Below are 22,813 nucleotides of genomic sequence, written 5' to 3'. Positions count from 1 at the left end.
CTTTTTGGTATTTTCTACCAAGTTTTCCAATTTTGAAGCCGATCTTTAAAATTGTAGTAACAGAAAGTTGCTACTGCATTATGTAATAAGTGCTGTCCTGCAGTGCAACATGTAGATAACACATCATAGATTGCCTGAGCCCTCCCACCGGGTGTGTTATAACATGTCAACGTTCATAAGTTCAACAGTCATTATGTCGACACCCTAATGTCAACATGGTCTGAATATCGACACTCAGAACATCAACATGTTCAGAAAGTCAACATTTAAAATGTTGACATGCATAATGTCAATATAGTCAGAATTAGGACATTGTGAATGTTGATGGTCAAAATGACAAAAATGCAGTTTTATCCTAAACCTAACTCTAAGCCTAACCCTGGTTGCAGTCTAACCCTAACACTAATTGCAGCGTAACCGTAACCCTAATTGCAGCGTAACCCTAATTGCAGCCTAACCCTAATTGCAGCCTAAACCTAACCATAACTGCAGTATAACGCAAAACCAAATTGCAGCCTTACCCTATCCATAATTGCAGCATAACCCTAACCATAATAGCAGCATAATACTAATTGCACCCTAACCCTAATTGCAGCATAACCCTAACCCTAACTGCAGGTTAACCCTAGTTGCAACTTAACACTAACATTAATTGTAGCCTATCCCTAATTGTAGCCGAACCCTGCCATAACTGCAGTCTAACCCTAACTCTATCCCTAATTGTAGCCTAACCCTAATTGTAGCCGAACCGTAGCATTAACTGCAGTCTAACCCTAACCCCAATAGCAGCCTAACCCTATCCCCAATTACATCCTAACCCTATCCCTAATTGCAGCCTAACCCTGACTCCAATAGCAGCATAACCCTAATTGCAGCCTAACCCTAACCCCAATAGCAGCCTAACCCTATCCCTAATTGCAGCCTAACCCTATCCCTAATTGCAGCCTAACCCTGATCCCAATAGCAGCCTAACCCTATCCCTAATTGCAGCCTAACCCTGACCCCAATAGCAGCCTAACCCTATCCCTAATTGCAGCCTAACCCTGACCCCAATAGCAGCCTAACCCTATCTCTAATTGCAGCCTAACCCTGACCCCAATAGCAGCCTAACCCTATCCCTAATTGCAGCCTAACCCTAACCCCAATAGCAGCCTAACCCTATCCCTAATTGCAGCCTAACCCTGACCCCAATATCAGCATAACCCTAATTGCAGCCTAACAATAACCCCAATAGCAGCAGAATACTAATTGCAGACTAACCCTAATTGCAGCCTAACCATAAGCCTAATTGCAGCCTAATCTTAACATTAAAGTCATGTGTAGACATTTTAGTTGCCAACATCCTGAATGTCAACATTCACATCCTTTTGAATGGCGACGTGATTACGGCATACCCTCCCACCATACTGACATTGCATAAACCAAGCTTCCTGCTTTAAACTATCTGAAATATTACAATCAGAATGTAAGTAGCTGCAGACCTGAGATATTCTCAGTCATCCTTAAAAAATCAAGTATGTATGTATTATAACATCTTCCATTAAAGAATCACTGAAATCAAAGTGATGACATCAGGTACAGCTCTGGAACAGCTGCGTTTTACAGGGTGCTATAATGCTGTACATCACATACTGATAGATACTGCCACTGCCCAATTTCCCGTATATACTGTGACAAATCCACATTTCACAACACGTGTGCCCATGAAAGGAATCAGTATGTGGCACAGCTTTGCCAATGTTACAGGAATCAGGAATACTTAGGCACAATGTAGTGTAATTCACTTGCTATTATTACATATACCTAAGGCAAGAACAAATGCCAGAAAATAGCACAACTGTGAGATGGAGACAATCTTTCTTTGGTTTATTTTAAAAACCTCGCTAAGATAACATGAAATGTTACCCACTGACATGATACATGGGAGCTGGAAACGTAATGAGGAGCAGTTAACGGCACCAAGGCTAAAAGGAAGCTAATTAGAGACAAAGCACAGTCTGATGGGGCTTTATAGATCACAATTATCATGCTCTGCAGGAAGGAAGTCTGCAACATCTGCACAACTGTTCTCTGCTGGGCCGTCATCAGCCGGTTACAATGTTAAACAAAGTATAAAATCTAAAGCTGCAGAGAAATGTACTTTTAGGTTACAAGTCTGTGTTATAATGTTATTTAACATTGCTTGGTCATAGCCTTTTAAGAATAACATTTAGTTAACATATTATAACACAACTAATGCGCAATTGATGGGTCGTAATTTTGCATTTTGTGTCATCTCCAGATATCCAAAGCGAAAGTGTTAGCTATATAATTTGCAATTGCTTCTATTCTATATATTATTATTATTACTATTTTTATTATTAACCTTTATTTATAAGGCACCACAAAATGTATGCAGCGCCATACAGGGTGAACAGAAAACATTTCACAATAACAGGTTACTAGAGCTTAAGGGCCTTATTCAGATTGGATTGCACGGCTGCGTTCGCATGCATCTGGTCGATGTTTGTGCTCTGCGCGTGCGTATGAATCGCAGTGCGAGAACCTGCCGCTGCGATCTGAAAGCGATCACAGTGAGCACACTGACTTGTGGATGCATGTCATGGGAAGTGGACGGCTTTATACAGTGATGGGCATCTTGGTATAGTGCTACGGTTGCTGTGCGATTGTATTCATTAGCATATGTTCGCAGCTAGCGGGTATGTCGAACGCAGCCGTGCGATCTGTGCTGAATCAGGCCCTAAGTACAAAACCATTATACAGTGTAGCATGCCTATAACCGCTCCATACATACAGATGGAAAACAGGACCTGATTCAGGTCTGGACGTTACTATGTGGCTTTACGCAGTTTTCCAATTATTAGAAAATGGTGGATGCGCAGGACCCTTTCTGTGCATGTGCAGAAGGCTGCAGTGTTTGGTGGGCAGAGCAGGGGCGTGCCGGCCAGCGTTCCAGGAAACAAGGGGCGTCGCCCCCGTTTTCCGAGAGTGCCAAGACCAGGGTCTGCATCGGCGGATGCAGTTTTTGCAGCTTACTCAGACTGGCTGGTGCTGCCACCATTGCGACCGATGGTTGCGATGATGATCCGTGGCAGCATCTACGGACACTGAACTTGGGGCCTGATTCAGCTTTGGACAGAATTGCAAAGCTGCTTGCAAGCAGCTTTGCAATTCCGTCTGTGCAGATATGGTAATGCACAGGGGGCATCACGCCTCCTGCTGCAGGACATATCCGAGCTGCAGCATCGGATAATCTGTGGAACATCGGTCGGCTAAGGTGACCCATGGGGTCACGCAAGCCGTCTGCCGCAGATGAGAGGAAGAAGCCAGGAAATCTTCATCTGCCGACGGGAGATCCTGGCTTCTTCCTTTTCCCCCAAAGTCGGCGACACGTCTCTGTTTCAGGAAACAGGGACCATCGCCGCTACCTCCCCGGCCCCAAATGGCCGCAGACTGTCAATCACTCAATCACCAGAATGCACTGCTGAATGAGGACCTTGGATCGCTATTTCTGTCAGGAGGCGTCTGCTTCATGCAGTATTTTAATGTGGCTTGTGGCTGTGCAATACCATCCCACAGGCCCACAGTTCATTAGAGCGAATGGTGCACTATTGTTAAGCTATGAATAGCTCAGGGAATCTGTGGCAAGAGCAGAAAGCATTCCGTGCCGTTAACACTCTTCACTGCAATAAACTCGTCTCCATCTGTCTAAAATGGTGTAACTCGTTGTTTTACTATGATTGCATGTAGGCACACCCATACTGCCTCTCTCCTTCACTCATCTGATCTACAACATTGCTCACAGGGATGTTTGTAGAAAGCCAGGTGCTTGTTTGAAGATCAGTCTACTACACACATGCAGCCAATCTCAGCCCATGGTAGATGCTTTGGATCAGGTAGGTACAGCCAAAGTCGGAGTTGTGCCCTTTTCAGCGGATAAATTACTGATAAATGCTGGTCTCAGTTAAGTGACTGTGGTGCACATAAAGTACATAAGCTGCCCTGCTAGCAGCTTCAGTGTATGTTACAGGTATCTCTGCTACCTCTGTTCTTCACGCACACAGCACAGAACTTGCCACTTTGACAGAACTCACAATGCGTCTCAGTGAGCAAAAATTAGCGTATTGATTTTTTCGGTTACCGTTTTCAATTCCTCACTAAAAAAAATAAATAAATTGCAACACCACTTGTATGCAGGTATACTACTAGCAAATGTAACACACATATCCCCATTAACGTCTATTATATACAGTAATAAGAGACAAGCATCATTGATAAATGGACTGTCTATTTTTGTATACCCTCTCAATCTAGAAGTCCTGTGACCCCTTAAAGAACAAACAGCCTACTCTGGGACCCCTATTACCCGAAGCTGGGAAATGGACCACTGTGTACTGATAAGTCACCTCAATGTGCAGGGGGTCGCAATCCATCCATTCACTGAAGCTGCAAATAGCACCATTATCCTGCTCTGCTGAACTAGACACATTCGACGTTCAGGGCTGCAATGACTGACGTGCCCTGTACGGTTCTGCTCCCAGCTTCAGGTAACAGGAGAAACTGACAACTCATTGTTGAGGTTCCAGATTGTATGTTACCGCTGTAAACAGATTGTATGTTACCGCTGTAAACAGATTGTATGTTACCGCTGTAAACAGATTGTATGTTACCGCTGTAAACAGATTGTATGTTACCGCTGTAAAATACAATGGGATTATTTAAATCAGTCCATAGATTTTATAGCGCCGGCAGATCTATATGTCTCTCCATGCACTGTACTCCACAGCAGCTTTAAGCCTGCTGCATCATATAGTCCCATAAAAGCTGGAAGGCCTACTACCTCTGATATAGATGCACCTACTCAGGAGCCATGAACCTTTATACAGCATGCATTGCAATAGTGGGTGGAGTTGCATGTGGTCCCCCTTAGTGATGTACTTGCTCTGTCCAGGTGTTGTAATAACATCGGTCTTAAAGAGAACATTGATAAATCTTTTTTCGTACAACATAAACTTATTTATAGATGGATCCCCAGGACTCTTTATTTGATTGCATTTATGTGGAAATGCAAATATGTGCTTTGCATCATTTCCATCTACAACGAGAAATCAGCCAGAAGCACCATTTGCATTTGAATGTCTGTAAACTTGAACTTTTATCCTTTTTGTTTGACAATAGCAGCAAAATGTGTTATATGTGGCTAGAGCATAAAAGGTGTATAATATGAATATATGACTGACAAAATGAAAACCTTAAGCATTCTAATCTTCCCAACACTTTTTTTCCATTTGATAGGTCATCCGAACTCCCCTACAATGGTCCCGCTATAATAGCTATCAAAATAGTGGGGAGGCCGTCCCTGGAATCAAATCATTTCAGAGAAGGCACCGAACCTCATCCTTTATGGCCCATGCAGTGCACCATCCGCAACTGCCCAATGGTCTTAGATTATGGACTTGTAGTGCCATTTTGGGAAGACTGGGTATTTCCCCGATTGCTCTTAGGAGTAGTGGTTATTTTTGTTCCTCTTACTGTATGTCTGTGGAATGCCAGGGAGCTTTGCCGGAGAGCTGCTCAGGGTACATTGCAGGAAGTAAAAGATATATACAGACGTTTATTGCACATGGCCGGAGTATGTTGTTACAGATTTCGTGCACCGAATATCCAAATTGATGTGCCAAAAACTTGTCCCACAGGTGTTTTGGAAGCTGATGCTCATGGGTAGTTATGGGGTCAGTTATGGGAGTGTCATTGGCGTATTATGGGAGTGTCATAGGTTCATTACGGGAGTGTGATGGGCGTATTATGGGAGTGTCATAGGTGCATTACGGGAGTGTGATGGGCGTATTATGGAAGTGTCATGAGCATGTCATGGGCGTGTACATGCATGCAGCTGCGTTCTCTTTCACAGCACCGCGCCCACAATGGCCATTGTTTGAGACAGTTACAGGTGAGTCTCTACGCCATCCAGAGGCTGTTCGAGGAGTCGATGTTACGACCGATGGTACATGAATGGTGGCATGATCGGATCCACCAGCACAGTTGAGCATTGAGCACATATGCAAAGTGGGCATCGCAGGGTTTTCTCAGTCTGTCGCACGGAAGCGCACAAGAGGAATGCTGACGCTGACATTTGCATATTCTCAAACTTGCGGATCTGTGACAAATCGCAGCCGCTGTAACACCCTCTATGGGATGGTATTTGTAAATACACCCCTCTCAGTGTTAAAGCTTGCTTCCTGTTGTAGATATTGCGTTCCTGAGACCCTGGGGATCAGTTTCCAGGTAAAGGAGGGGCTGGAGAGATAGACACGCAGGGGTGGGAAGACTGGGTGTGTAGTAGGCAGATAAGAGAAAGGAGGGGGGAGGAAGAACAAAGGAATTTAGAAGAAGAATTTGGGAGAGAGCAGACATCTCTGGTGAGAGTCAGAGCTGGAGGCAGAATTGTAGCCCTCGTGCTCCCCTGCCACGATGCCCATCTAACGCCAAAGGAGAGAGGTCTGGAGTGAGACCACTGAGATAAAGTCTGTGAGAGACCACTGGAATATTGCAGTGTGAGCCGCCCAGTGAAGTGTTCAGCACCCATGAGAGGGGTAAGAGATGTCAGTATATGTGTTGGAGAGATGGGGAAGAGGAATTTGCCGGGAGCTTTATTGTTAAGGGACAAGAGGAGTCCCTTATGCGTAAAAGCCCCCCAGCAGCCATTAAAAGGGGGGGTCACTGTGGTAGCAGTGTGGCTATAGGAGCCATTCCTGTAGGATAGGGATTGGCGAAAGCTGAGAGTCTGATAGCTGCAATAGAAAAGTCTGTATATTGCTGTCCCATGTGAAAGAGAAGGGGAGCAGAGAGAGGCAGACTGGGTATGAGACACTCTGTATATTGTCTAAGAAGAGACAAAGAAGAAGCAGAGTGCTAAAGTTATGTGAGATGTGTGTGAAGCTGTGGGACTACAGGCACCAGCCAGCATAGGGCCAGGTGGACCTGCACGTATGAAGTGGAGAACTACAGGCACCAGCCAGCATAGGGCTAGGTGGACCTGCACGTATGAAGTGGGGAACTACAGGCACCAGCCAGCAAAGGGCCAGGTGAACCTGCACGTATGAAGTGGAGAACTACAGGCACCAGCCAGCAAAGGGCCAGGTGGACCTGTGTGTGTAAAAGGCAAAGCATTCATTGTGACTGTGCTTAAATACTGTGCTGGTGAAGAAGAGTGTGATGTAATGTAACCATATCCATAAGATTGGCCTATACCTTCTGACATGCCAAGTATATGAGCTGGAGGGAGAAGAGAAGCTGCTGTAACCATATTCTTGTCCTGTAAAGTCATGTGCAGTAGGAGAGAAATAAAGTGTATATTTATAAGAGAAGGTCTGGCGCCCAAGTTATTCAAAAGAATTGTTGCTGCATGTGTCTATCTATACCTGTATCTATATGTGTGACTGTTATACAGCCTGCATGTGTCTATCTATACCTGTATCTATATGTGTGACTGTTATACAGCCTGCATGTGTCTATCTATACCTGTATCTATATGTGTGACTGTTATACAGCCTGCATGTGTCTATCTATACCTGTATCTATATGTGTGACTGTTATACAGCCTGCATGTGTCTATCTATACCTGTATCTATATGTGTGACTGTTATACAGCCTGCATGTGTCTATCTATACCTGTATCTATATGTGTGACTGTTATACAGCCTGCATGTGTCTATCTATACCTGTATCTATATGTGTGACTGTTATACAGCCTGCATGTGTCTATCTGTACCTGTATCTATATGTGTGACTGTTATACAGCCTGCATGTGTCTATCTATACCTGTATCTATATGTGTGACTGTTATACAGCCTGCATGTGTCTATCTATACCTGTATCTATATGTGTGACTGTTATACAGCCTGCATGTGTCTATCTATACCTGTATCTATATGTGTGACTGTTATACAGCCTGCATGTGTCTATCTATACCTGTATCTATATGTGTGACTGTTATACAGCCTGCATGTGTCTATCTGTACCTGTATCTATATGTGTGACTGTTATACAGCCTGCATGTGTCTATCTATACCTGTATCTATATGTGTGACTGTTATACAGCCTGCATGTGTCTATCTATACCTGTATCTATATGTGTGACTGTTATACAGCCTGCATGTGTCTATCTATACCTGTATCTATATGTGTGACTGTTATACAGCCTGCATGTGTCTATCTATACCTGTATCTATATGTGTGACTGTTATACAGCCTGCATGTGTCTATCTATACCTGTATCTATATGTGTGACTGTTATACAGCCTGCATGTGTCTATCTATACCTGTATCTATATGTGTGACTGTTATACAGCCTGCATTTGTCTATCTATACCTGTATCTATATGTGTGACTGTTATACAGCCTGCATGTGTCTATCTGTACCTGTATCTATATGTGTGACTGTTATACAGCCTGCATGTGTCTATCTGTACCTGTATCTATATGTGTGACTGTTATACAGCCTGCATGTGTCTATCTATACCTGTATCTATATGTGTGACTGTTATACAGCCTGCATGTGTCTATCTATACCTGTATCTATATGTGTGACTGTTATACAGCCTGCATGTGTCTATCTATACCTGTATCTATATGTGTGACTGTTATACAGCCTGCATGTGTCTATCTGTACCTGTATCTATATGTGGGACTGTTATACAGCCTGCACGTGTCTATCTATACCTGTATCTATATGTGTGACTGTTATACAGCCTGCATGTGTCTATCTATACCTGTATCTATATGTGTGACTGTTATACAGCCTGCATGGGCAGGGACCCCCTTCTCAGGTATTGCCCACACCCTGGAGAGCTAGCCTGAGGCAATAGGAGGTGTATCACTCCAAATGCACCTATGTACCACACCGCACACTGAAGGGGGGTCACACGCGCATGACCTGCGTCCGCCTCTGAATCAGGCCCATTATGTCTGGCTGCTGCAATCTTGCTGTACATAACTGTTATTGATGGACGTCTGAGCATTAGCAATGCTCAGCATCTTACCAGACATTATTTCTAATGGACATTTAACTGAGCATTACTGCTAATGGGCATCTTAATGGATGGGCATCTTATTGAGCATCACTTCTACAAATGGTATTCATACAAATGCCCATGTGTGGCGTTAGTGTGAACTATATACATGGTTTCTGCTTACTCCCATAAGCCCTTAGCCTTAATCTGTGTGTGTTCTGACTCCACCATTATGCCTGATTCACAGTTGAATGCAAAGTGATGGTTTGCATACAACTCGGAATACTCAGATGGCCGATGGTCTCGCAGAAGATCCCATGATGCATCTTAGGATGCAGCACTCAAATACCAGCAGGAAGTGTCTTTTTCCCGCAGACGACTCCTGGTGCATTAGCATATTAGTTGTACGGTATTGCACAGCTGCTTCCCCGCTGGTACATCTCTGAATCAGGCCCTATGTGTATATCCATAAGAACGAATTTCATTGTGTTGCTACCAATGGTGTAGGAGAAACTAGTTATTTTCACTTACTTGCCCGCACCAGAACAATATTGAATTGCACATATAATTTGGTATCTGAGGCTGCAACTCATGGTGAGTCAGAGAAGATTGATGAATATGCCCCTAATAATCTAATACTGTTGAGATGAGAGCGGGTGAAGGAGGCCCACTGTCTGCTACAGATAAAACACCCAGTGGGGGATTCTGTTGGGTGAAAAGGTTAGTACTGAGAGCTAGCTCTTCTGCCAAACTTCCTAGTAATCACCATGATTAAAAACTATAACATTAGCATAGGCATAGATATCGTGGGTGCAGGAGGTGCAGGACCTAGCGGCCCTTAGCCGTCCTCCCACAGCCAATCTCTACCCAATCACGCTGCACCATACCGCAGCCCCCTCCGACCAGCTTCAAGAGAGACACACCACGTCAGACAGCACCCTCCTCTCAGCGTCAGAGAGAAGCACAGCACCAGGCAGCCCCCTCCTTCCAGCGTCAGAGAGATGGCCTCCTTCACGCATGCAACATGTCCCCTCCTCCCAACATCAGAGAGATAGACCGTGCCGGGGTGACAGGAGCCTATGGTGCCCTGACTGCAGCAGCTGCACAGCAGAACACCTACGAGTGGGAGAGGTGAGCGTTCAGCACCCACACCGAGCTGTGACTGCAGAGCATAAAGCCCCCTGGAAGGTCAGACCACTGAGGGAGCGCTGTGGAGAGAGATGTCTCTCTAACAGATTTGGGAGGGGGAGGGGCCTTCAAAATTTTGCTATGGGGCCCACACAGTTCTAGTTATGCCCCGGAACATTATCATTATCTACTGTATCTAGGTTTTGTCGAGTTGGAAATGTCTGTTTGAGACTGAACATGGCTTATATAAGGGACACACAGAAAGACAAAACATGAAACCTGTTGTTATTTTATTACTGAGCCTTATGATGGGGACACACTAGGACGACCGCCCGTCCAATTCAATTCCCCAACATCGATGAGATGTACCTTTCCCGAAAGGCACATTGCAAGTTTTCCCTAGCACCCCATAGACTTGTGAGGGCAAACTTCTGTTGGCACTGTACTGTGCCTGATATTTTGTGTATTTATTTATTACCAGTTATTTATATAGTGCACACATAATCCGCAGCGCTTTACAGAGAATATTTGTCCATTCACATCAGTCCCTGCCCCAATGGAGCTTACAATCTATATTCCCTACCACATGTATACGCACACACTTACACACTAGGGTTAACTTTTGTTGGGAGCCAATTAACCTATCAGTATAGTTTTGGAGTGTGGGAGGAAACCGGAGCACCCGGAGGAAACCCACGCAAGTACAGGGAGAATATACAAACTCCACACAGTTAGGGCCGTAGTGGGATTGATATGTATAACCTTCGACATACCAGGTGGTCCAACATTGGACAAGTGTGTATCATCACCTGACCGATGCGTTCATCCAAACCTGGTTGGGTTGGGTTAAATGATTTTTAAACAACCTCATATCACCACTATGTGCAGCTGTATAATTCTGCTCCTTCCTCTACCTCTCAGTTTGTGGCTACCTATAGTCTTCATTAGCCACATCACAACTTGGACAATTAGCCACATCACAGCATGACACTGTCCTGGTCACATGCAGCCCTATTCATTTACTCTATTACACAAGTGTGCAAGCCACTGCCTCAGACAAGACAGATCAGCACACCCATCTCCTGAAATCATCTGTGCTGATGTAAACATTCAAATGATCCAATTGATCTGATTGGTTGAAAAGTATTTTAACCTAACCCACTTCAAAATTGGAGACACATAGGACCTCATTCAGAGCCGGTCGCACAGAGCGTGCGGTCGGTCTGAATGAGGGGAGGTCCTCTTGAATTCACAAGACGTCCTCCTTTGCGGTGGTAAGGCTGTGGGTTAACACCCACAGCCTTACGACCGCCTAAGGTGATGGTCGCGATGGTCAAGACCATCGCGTTAACGGGCTTACGACGAGACCCTGTCTGAGCCGGAAGCTCTCCACTGACATCACTAGTGATGTCAGTGGGGCCGCCCCCAAATGGTAGGCGTTCCCATGGGCTGCCACCCCCCAGGCCCGCCTTCCAAACGGGGCGAGCTGTCAATCAACATTGACAGCTCGCCCCCTTTGGATCGAGATCCGCTACGACCGGCGCTGTCGGTCGTAGCGGGTCTCACGCATGCGCACGACGGCGCCGTCGTGCGCATGCTCTGTGGGGGGCCATCGACCCGGTCCAAGCGCATCGGCGCTAACGACCGGGTCTGAATTACCCCCATAGTCTTGCAGAAGGTGACAGATTAAAAATGCTCTGATTCTGGTAAAGCACATCTTATCATACAGATGTGTCCTTACAACATCTAGCCTCAATACACCGGTGCCGCGAGATGCCTTGCTTGTCCAATCCGCATCACATTGCGACTGAAGCCCCGTACACACTAGACGATATCCATGAACGATATGAACAATAAAGATATCGGTGAACGATATATTGTTCATGTCGTCCAGTGTGTACTGTATGCACTAGGCGATTAACAATGCGCGCTCCCGCAGGTCGTTAACGATATCCCCAGTCGTCTGAACATGCAGCTCAATCTGTTGATATCTAAACTGTGGCAGGGCATGCTGGGATGTATAGTTCCACAGCAAATGGAGTGACACACATAGGCTACCCCTCATCTGGCCCATCCAAGGTGTAAAAAACAAAGGCCCTCATTCAGAGCCACTCGCTAGCGGCAGTACGCTCGTTCCGAGCGATGTTCGCACATCTGCGCATGCGTACGGATCGTTATACGCATGCGCGAACCAGTCAGTGCGGCCGAAATTCATGTGCTCGCAATATAGCGAATGCCTGCTATTTTGAGTGACAGAATGAGGCGTATGTGGGTGGTAACAGGGGAAGGTGCTTGAAAACGGGGAGTGGAGATCAGAACGCAGGCGTGCTTAAAGGTCAAAACGGGCGTTTTATGGGTGTGCATAATTAATACAGCAGCGTCATTGACCACGTCACTGGGTTATTTTATAGCCAGAACTGCTCGCAAGATTGTGGTAGCAAAAACCAACCACAAGAATAGCGAGCAGTTCATACGCTGGTCGATGTACTCGATTAATCTAATAAATAGCGGACATGACGTATGGTGCGAGCGGCCAGGGGGCGTTTTTAACAAATAAACGAGCGTATGTTTTGCTCGCTCGTTCAGACTTAGAGGTGTGAACAGACTGCAATTTGCGAACGGATCATTTGAATAGCCACCCCTTGTTTTTGAACGAACGACCGCAAATAGCGAACGGCTCTGAATCAGACCCAAACTTCTATCAGCAAAAGAGTTAAACATAAAAAGAACAAAGTAATCTTATGCTTTCCATAACATGATATTTAGCTGTGTAGATATTGGAGAAAGCACCCGTTGTACTGAGACAGACTAATAAAACATAGATAGCAGCAATGAATAATTATGTGAATAAAACTCGCCTGTATTATTTTATAGAGAGCCAAATTAAGACTGCATATCTTGCTTTTCCCAGCACACTATTAAATTATTAGGACAGGTTAGGGATAATGCTGTCTTACAAACAAAGTCTCTGGTAATAACACAATAAACCAGACATACCACGAAGACCAAACAGCATTGTAACAACTACCTAATGAATTATGTATGAAGACAGATATAAAAAACATCAGAGCAAATAATAGAAATGTCAAGTTATGTGGAGTTAAAATGCTTTTATTTACTAATGTACATGTTCTACAGTAATAAGCATAAAGAGGGGAACACGGATCATAAATATCAGTGTTCCCCTGGAAGTGAGACTGATTTAATAAATACAGCTGATAAAATAACTTGCTGAGTAGAAGGGCGATAGTAGGGGCACTTATGGCAAGATTTAATGCCCAAGGGGCATATTCATCATTACTAAAACTTCGATGGAGGTATTTAGGTTTAGAACTGGCATGGAGTTCTACCTAATTACTGGAGGAATTCATCATTTCTCCTCTCCTTAACTATCTATTCTGAAAAGCTGTCATTTTTGCGATGACAGCTTTTCAGAAAATAGTTACTTTTCCCTCTCTACACTGACTTACCGCAGCTGTGATCAGTGCTGCGCATGCGCCGTTACATTCACAAAATCGGCGCATGCGCAGCACTGATTATACCTGCGGTATTTCTGTGTCCTCCCCACAACCCCCCCCCCCCCCCCCCCCCCCCTCCGTTCACCTACCTGGTCGCTGCAGCCACCTCCAGCTCCGGCTGCTTCTCTGACACTGTGTTCTCACGTCAGAACACAGTAACCCTTCCTGGGGGTTGCCTAATCCTAAATCCCCCCAGGACGTACCTAAACCTAATTCCCCCCGCCGCAGCTCATACTTACCTGCCTCCGGTCTCTTATGATCGGGATGTCGGCTGTTGGTATCCTGATTATAGCGGCATCTGCATTTTGCCTGGCGGCGGGATGCCAGCGGTGGTATATCGACCACTGGCATCTCGTCCGCCGGGTTATTAACTACATCCCGTGCAGAGCATGCACAGTCTACTGATAATGGCGAGATTCGGTCGCACTTTTGTACTTGCGGCCGCCTCATTATCAAACTGTCCATTTAAATTAATATACCGTATGTATTTGCTCTTTTACAGTATATAATACAGCATATGTATTGCTCCCTTACAGTGTATAATACAATTTCTGTAATGTTCCCTTACAGTATATGTATTGCTCCCTTACAGTATATAATACAGTATATAATACAGCATATGTATTGCTCCCTTACAGTGTATAATACAATTTCTGTAATGTTCCCTTACAGTACATGTATTGCTCCCTAACAGTATATAATACAGTATATGTATTGCTCCCTTACAGTATATAATACAATTTATGTACTGCTCCCTTACAGTATATGTATTGCTCCCTTACAGTATATAATACAGCATATGTAATGTTCCCTTACAGTATATGTTTTGCTCCCTTACAGTATATAATACAGTATATGTATTGCTCCCTAACAGTATATAATACAGTACATGTATTGCTCCCTAACAGTATATAATACAGTATATGTACTGCTCCCTTACAGTATATAATACAATTTATGTACTGCTCCCTTACAGTATATAATACAGTACATGTACTGCTCCCTTACAGCATATAATACAGCATATGTACTGCTCCCTTACAGCATATAATACAGCATATGTACTGCTCCCTTACAGTATATAATACAGTATATGTACTGCTTCCTTACAGTATATAATACAGCATATGTACTGCTCCCTTACCGTATATAATACAGCGTATGTACTGCTCCCTTACAGTATATAATACAGTATATGTACTGCTTCCTTACAGTATATAATACAGCATATGTACTGCTCCCTTACAGTATATAATACAGTATATGTACTGCTTCCTTACAGTATATAACACAGCATATGTACTGCTCCCTTACAGTATATAATACAGTGTATGTATTGCTTCCTTACAGTATATAATACAGTACATGTACTGCTCCCTTACAGTATATAACACAGCATATGTACTGCTCCCTTACAGTATATAACACAGCATATGTACTGCTCCCTTACAGTATATAATACAGTGTATGTATTGCTTCCTTACAGTATATAATACAGTACATGTATTGCTCCCTTACAGTATATAAGATAAACGAAATGACTGTATAGGAATGGAGAGGGTTAAACCTCCTAGGCTGGGGGCGGACCGGAGTGGGGAATCATGTGTCATGTAGGGCCAATGGGTTTTTAGGGTTGTAGTTTCTAGCAGTGATATCAGAGTTTGTTGGAGGCGGAGTCAGCCTCTTTTGTTCCTGTCTTTAGAGTGGGTAAGTTAATTTGGGCTGAGCCCTGTGTGCAGTTTAATTTCTATTTGCCTGTTTTCTTCTTTTTTCTTCTCTTTCATTTTCTTTCCTACCCCCCCCCCCTTTTTTTTTCTTTTCTGTGGAATCTCCTGTGCTCCCCCATTTGTAAGACCCCATTTATTTCTGTATTACCCCCCGATTGGTTGCCATGCCCCATCCCAGGCGCACAGCGCGAATTCCTGCCCGTTACTGGGTTCAGGAGGGTAGCCCCGGTACGCTTGTGGAGGCTCCTGTCTCACATGGCGATCAGGAGGTGGCCAGCGGGAAGTCCTCGGCGCCACAGCGGCAACAAAGTATAGGCGCGGCTGCGCTGTGCAGCCGCGAGCAGGGGTCAGGCTAATAGCCGCCGCGAGCAGGCTGAAGGGACCCTGTGGGCGGGCAGAGCCGCCGCGATGAGGCCAGCGACTGCTCGTCCCCATAGAGCCCGCGGGTGAGCGGAGCTGCCGCTGGGAGGTCAGCGGACGCTCGCCCCCCGCGGGTGCAGGGCCCACAGGGGCGCGCACGCAATGCTAGAGGGGGAGTAGAGAGTAGTAGTGCCCGGAGGGGCAGTTCAGGTAGTGAGGGAGGAGAGAGACCTGGCACTGTCAGTAATGTAAGGGCCAGGTCAGGCAGGGAGGCTGGCGGCCATTACAGGGCAGTAGGAACAGGCATAGGAGGGGAGGGGCTAGGAGTCAATATGGAGGATGATTGGCAGGCTGTACACTCTGATAGCAGCAACCTGTCAGTTCCTGTTGTACAGCCCGAATCCACTGCTGCTGGTCAGCGCTCAGCGCATAGGGGTGGGAGAAGCATTCCTGCGGTTGCAGTTTCCGGCTCTGTGGATATGCAGTCCAGTAGTGGGCTTCCTAGTCAGTCCTTTGACCCTGCAGTTTTTGTGGCCATGATGTCGTCACTGACATCTGCTTTTGCTCCCATGGTTGCGGCATTGGCTCCTAGCCAAGCAGATAGCGAAAGGGTGGATCAGAGGCAGCGTTCAATTTGTGCTACTCTGGGGCCAGCGGTAGATCAATTCATGCAGGCTTGCAGGGCTATGGGCTCCGCTGCAGCTCAGTTGGCAAGACCAGAGGTGTCTGGGGCTAGTGCTGCTGTGTCTTCTCCTGCTGTGTCGGCCGTGCCCAGAGTTTCGGCCCAGGGGGCGGCTTCATCGTCTTTTTCAGATACTGCTGAGGGCGAGGCTATGGAACAGGATTTCAGCGTCGAGGAGGCTTCATCATCGGTCGTGTCCGGGAGGGAGCAGTCCGGATCGTCAGGTGAGATCTCATAAGATGATGATGTTGCTGACTCTGCCTCCTCTTCTTCCTCTGTCTCGGACTTGTCGTCGACCTCTTCTTCTCTGGCTTCTTCTGTCAGCAGCGCGAAAAAGGCGCGGAAGAGGGCTGCTAAATATGCGCGCAAGGAGGCTGATAGGCGCGATAAGCGGGCTAAGCGGCGACATCAGAGTAGTAGCGCGGAAGTCCAAGAAGCGTCAGCATCAACCAGGTGTGGTGCATTGCGACAATACAGCAGTATTGTGGGGTCTGCGCGATTGTTGCAAGAAAAAAATCAGGAAGGGCGATTATGTGGACATGTTTATTTTAACTGAGCAAGCCAAAAAAGATTTCAAAGCAGCTAAGCTTAAAGGCGGGGTGGGGTTGTAAGCTTTTCGTTCTTATGATAACTGGCTTGCTGGGTTTTGCGTATTCGCAGCATGCTACTTGAAAGATCGCCCAGGGGAGCACCTGAACATAATAAGGTATATCCACCTGATTCATGGGATGCAGCGTAAATCCAGGGGCAGCGCCTGGAGAACCTATGATGAGGAGTTTAGGCGCAAGCAGGACGGATCCAAACGCTTAGATTTTGGGTGCAAGGACGTGGAAGTGTGGCTTGACGTCACGCAACCACCAAAAGGTGGAGCGGAGGATTCTCGGGTAGGCGGGGATGCTCATAGGGGGGGTCTGGTGCGTGGCGCCCAAGTTCTGATCCCTCCCCGGGGCGTCGCCAGACGGGCCCCGGTCGGCTTTCTGCGCATACGCCTTTTAAAGGTAAATGTTTTGCCTTTAATAATGCCTCCTGTTCCCAGGGCCAACGGTGTCGTTTTCGACACCTTTGCTTGCATTGCAACGGATCACACCCACCTCTAATTGCTTCAGGTTGTCAGCCCAACAGGGGTCCAAGTCGGGAGGAGGAGCTATTCCCAAAGCGGGAGGTAGCACAGGCGCTAAATAGGGCACCAACCCCTATCCGTTTGGATGCAATGTCCAGGTGGCTAGGGTGGTACCCTAGTAGACAGGACGCTGAGTTTTTGTTTTTCGGGTTCAAGTTGGGTTTCGTTTACCCGTTATAGGGGAAGTTCGAGTCGGTTCCCCTAGAAATTTACAATGAGCTAGACTTTTTCCTGACGTTCTTCAGTTAAAAGTCGAGAAAGAGGTTCAATTAGGACTTATGGCGGGTCCCTTTGCGCATCCTCCAATGGGGAATCTGATTCTTTCCCCGGTGGGGGTGGTGCCTAAGAAAACTCCAGGAAAATTTCGGCTGATTCAGCATCTGTCTTATCCATCGGGGTCCTCGGTTAATGACGCTATACCTCCTGAATTCTGTTCAGTGAGGTATCAGTCTTTTGATGATGCTCTCAATATCGTTAGGGCATATGGATGCGGGGCCCTCATGGCTAAGATGGATGTGGAGTCAGCCTTTCGTTTGCTCCCTTTGCACCCCGAATCGTTTAGGTTCATGGGTTTTCGCATTAGGGGGGAATACTTCATAGACAAGTGCTTGCGTATGGGGTGTTCGATTTCCTGCGCATATTTTGAAAAATTTAGCACTTTCCTTCATTGGTGCGTAGAGTTTTCTTGTGGGGGTCATGGGATAGTGCACTATCGATGACTTCCTCTGCGTGGGGCCCGCTGGGTCAGAGCGTTGTAACGAGTTACTTGGTTCCATGAGAGCGCTGTTTTTTCATTTTGGAGTACCAGTGGCAGACATAAAGACAGAGGGACCCCTCTCGTGTTTGTCATTTTTAAGTATCGAGATTGATACCTTGGCTGGCTCCTGTCGTCTGCCGCGCGATAAAATTGACAAATTGCGAAAATTCATTTCAGAGTGTTTGGTTGCGCGCAAAATTTCTCTCAGGCAGGCCCAATCACTGTTGGGTTGTATGAACTTTGCCTGTAGAGTTATACCGATGGGGAGGGTATTTTGCAGAAAGCTAGAGAGGGCCACAGCGGGGGTTTCCAGACCTCACCATTTGATCCGTTTATCGTCAGAAATAAAGAGAGACCTGGAAGTTTGGGTTTCCTTTTTGGCGGATTTTAATGGGATCAGGATATGGTTATCCCCTCTGGTGGACAATGTGGATTTGCAGCTTTTCACCGACGCAGCAGGATCTTCGGGGTTCGGTTGCTACCTGAGGGGATCCTGGTGCGTCGCAACTTGGCCGGAGGAGTGGATTCGTGCAGGTTTGACAAGAGATATGCTGCTCTTAGAACTGTTCCCAATCATGGTGGCCTTGGAGGTCTGGGGCGAGCGCATCTGCAATCGCAGCATTTTGTTCAGATGTGACAATCTGGGCATGGTGCATGAGATAAACGGGCAGAGAGCAAAGTCGTTGCTGGTTTTGTGTGTGCTAGCGCAGCTGGTGTTTGCCTGTTTGCGTCATAATGTGCTGTTTCGAGCTCAACACGTACCCGGAGTTGACAACGGGATTGCCGATGCACTGTCCAGATGTCAATGGGGTCGGTTCCGTACATTTGCTCCTGATGCAGAGATTGATGGTGTGCTGTGCCCCTCTTATGTTTGGCAGGTTATCAATCCGGACTGGAGGGGTTAGCGGAGCTGTCCATTGCACCAAGCACCCTCACGGCTTACCGTCGGTCTTGGGAAGAATGGGAAGTTTTTTCCCGTAGTCAAGGCCTTGGAGGGAAGGGTCAGCATCAATTGATGCTTGCTTTTATTTGGCAGCTGTATGTATCTGGCAAATCGAGAGTGGTAGTTTCACGGTACCTGGCAGGTATTTTGTTTTTCTCCAAATTGAAGGGAATCCCTGACCTTATAAGGAGTTTTGTCATCACAAAGGCCTTGAAAGGTTGGGCGCGCTGAGCCGGTTAACCCCGATAAAAGACGGCCTATAGACATTTATCTGTTACCGTCCATTCTAGGAGCGGTTAAGGACGTGGCGGCCTCCGGTTTCGAAACGCTTTTGTTTAAGTTAGCTTTTTCCATGTCTTTTCATGGTGCTTTCCGGGTGTCAGAATTGGTTGCTCCCTCCAAGTGGAGGGATTCAACTATGCTTCGTTCGGATGTGAAGGTGGGTGAGAGGTCCTTGCTGTGCAGATTGCGTCGTTCTAAGACCGATCAGTTAGGTAGGGGTCGCTGGATAACATTGGTCCCCTCGGCGGATTGTCGAATTTGTCCGGTCGGCTTAGCCACTCGTTATGCATCTGTTAGACCCTCAGCGGAGGGCTCATGGCTGATGCACGGCGATGGGCTTCCACTGACAAAATTTCAGTTTAGCTGGATGCTGCGGCGATGTCTTTGCAGCGTGGGCCTCTCACCAGCGGAATTCGGCACGCATTCGTTTCAAATTGGTGCTGCCACTTCCGCCGCCGCTGCGGGATTTCCAGAGTCACAGATTCAGGCTCTGGGCCGGTGGAAATCGGCCAGTTATAAGCGTTACATTCGGCCGAATCGTTGAGGTTTAATGTTGTGCATGCACGTTACAAATGGTTTGTTATGTTTTACGAAGTGTCATTGGTCCTGGTCTTGTTTGTTTTCCCGTCTTTCCTACTCGGGGACTAGCTACTCGCCATTGATTTCAGTGGGAGTCTGGAGAGTTTTCTCTCTGGTCGAGTTCATTTGTGTTATCCGATATCCCCCCCCCCCCCTTCTTTTTTATTTTAACTTATCCTCTTGTGTCTTTATGTCGCTTCAAACTGGCACAGAAGCTTGTTGATCTTTAAAGATTCAAGTCAAAATTTTTTCTTTTGGCAGATCCTCACTAATATGTTCCCCGTTAGATATACATTATTAAATATGCTAAAATTTTACAATAACTTTGATATTTTCTTTGTTTTTCCCTCATTATAGGAATGGCTTTTGACGATTGTACTGTATGGATAATTGGCCATTCAATTGTTTTCTGGGCGGCTAGGTTCATGCAGGCGTAGGAGGCGCCGTTGTTTCCGGGGGCTAGTGGAGTTAGATGGATAGGGGTCAGAGGTATGTTGTGGGAGAGCCTTAAGCCTAAACTCTTGCAGCAGGTTCAGCGGCATGGCTTACCGAGAGTCGTGGTTATTCATCTAGGCGGGAATGATTTGGGCAAGAGGACATCTCTGGAGTTAAGGCATGCGGTGGTGGACGATTTGGGTCAGATTATGATGGCATGGCCAGCTTGCAGAATAGTCTGGTCTTTCATGGTCCCTAGATTGTGTTGGCGTGGTGTGGTTGACGGCAGAGCCATTGATGAAGCCCGGAAAAAAGTGAACTTTGCGGTTTCAAAATTTGTGTTGAAAAATGGTGGGGCGGTGGTCAGACATCCTAGGATAAAATTTCGGTATACTTACCTTTTTCGGTCTGACGGGGTTCACTTAGCGGAGGAAGGTATGGTTATTTTTCTTGAGGATCTGTTTGAGGTTGTGGTTTCAGTGCATTAGTTCTATGGTGGCGGTGCAAGGTTCCTTTGGCAGAACCCTGTTTTTGGCGGGAAAGAACGGCAGGTTACCTATTAGCACTGTGAATATTTGTTTACTCATTGTTTAGCTCACCTTCGTTGACTCTTAAAGTCTGCTGGACCACCCTGCCGGGGGCAGCATCATCACCTTACCGGGTGGGTAGTCAAGATAGAAGGATTGAGCGTATTGTGTTGTGGTTGGAGTGTTTATAGTGTTAGGCTTGGGCTGTTGTTTGCCGTTCTTTCTTTGCCACCATATTTAAATTAATTTAATTAATATAGTAACTAATTCATTATATGTTTTTAAATAAATAGCTAACACATTCTGCCAAATACAAGTCTCCGTGTCTTTATTTCAATGTGTTATTGTCACTGATTCACACGCGGGTCAATCCTCAGACAATGGGAGGTTTATACAATTTATGTAGTGTCCCGCGGGTGGAGAAACATGCGGTATCCCGGTCACCGCTGGAGAATAGACGCCGGGCGCATGCGCCCGGCATCTATTCTCCCTTTCTGCAGCACTTGGGGGCTGCCCGGCATGTCTGTAAGCGCCGGGCACGCCCCCAAGTATTACGAAAAGGGGACGCGTCTTATAGACACGCCCCTTTTTATGACCACGCCCCCTTTTCGGGGGCCTTGCCTGCCGCCGGAGCTAGAGTGAACACTATATATGTATTGCTCCCTTACAGTATATAATACAGTATATGTATTGCTCCCTTACATTATATAATACAGTATATATATATATATATATATATATACATACATATAGCTCCCATACAGTATATAATACAGTATATGTATTGCTCCCTTACAGTATATAATACAATTTATGTAATGTTCCCTTACAGTATATGTATTGCTCCCTTACAGCATTTAATACAGTATATGTATTGCTCCCTAACAGTATATAATACAGTATATGCATTGCTCCCTAACAGTATATAATACAGCATATCTACTGCTCCCTTACAGTATATAATACAGTGTATGTATTGCCCCCTAACAGTATATAATACAGTACATACAGTATATATATTGTTCCCTTACAGTATATAATACAACATATGTACTGCTCCCTTACAGTATATAATACAGCATATGTATTGCTCCCTTACAGTATATAATACAGTATATATATATATATATATATATATATATATATATATATTGCTCCCTTACAGTATATAATACAGCATATGTATTGCACTCTTACAGTATATAATACAGCTATGTACTGCTCCCTTACAGTATATAATACAGTGTATGTATTGCTCCCTAACAGTATATAATACAGTACATGTATTGCTCCCTAACAGTATATAATACAGTATATAAATATATATATATATATATATATATATTGCTCCCTTACAGTATATAATACTGCATATGTACTGCTCCCTTACAGTATATAATACAGCATATGTATTGCTCTCTTACAGTATATAATACAGCATATGTATTGCTCCCTTACAGCATATAATACAGCATATGTATTGCTCTCTTACAGTATATAATACAGTATATGTATATATATATATATATATATATATATATTGCTCCCTTACAGTATATAATACAGCATATGTACTGCTCCCTTACAGTATATAATACAGCATATGTATTGCTCCCTTACAGCATATAATACAGCATATGTATTGCTCTCTTACAGTATATAATACAGTATATATATATATATATATATATATATTGCTCTCTTACAGTATATAATGCAGCATATGTACTGCTCCCTTACAGTA

At 45.4% G+C, this 22,813-nt stretch overlaps 1 protein-coding gene across 3 annotated transcripts in view; it reads right to left on the bottom strand.

Annotated features, from left to right (window-relative positions):
- The window catches only part of PPP2R2C (protein phosphatase 2 regulatory subunit Bgamma), a 198,000-nt gene that overhangs the window by 75,515 nt on the left and 99,672 nt on the right, over positions 1-22,813 (bottom strand). The window lies entirely within an intron of this gene.

This window comes from Taudactylus pleione, unplaced genomic scaffold, assembly GCF_031769625.1.
Source record: "Taudactylus pleione unplaced genomic scaffold, aTauple2 ptg001408l, whole genome shotgun sequence".
NCBI classification, from domain to species: Eukaryota; Metazoa; Chordata; class Amphibia; order Anura; family Myobatrachidae; genus Taudactylus; species Taudactylus pleione.
Note: the sequence above shows the minus strand (reverse complement) of the source record. Positions and strands in the feature narration are given on the sequence as shown.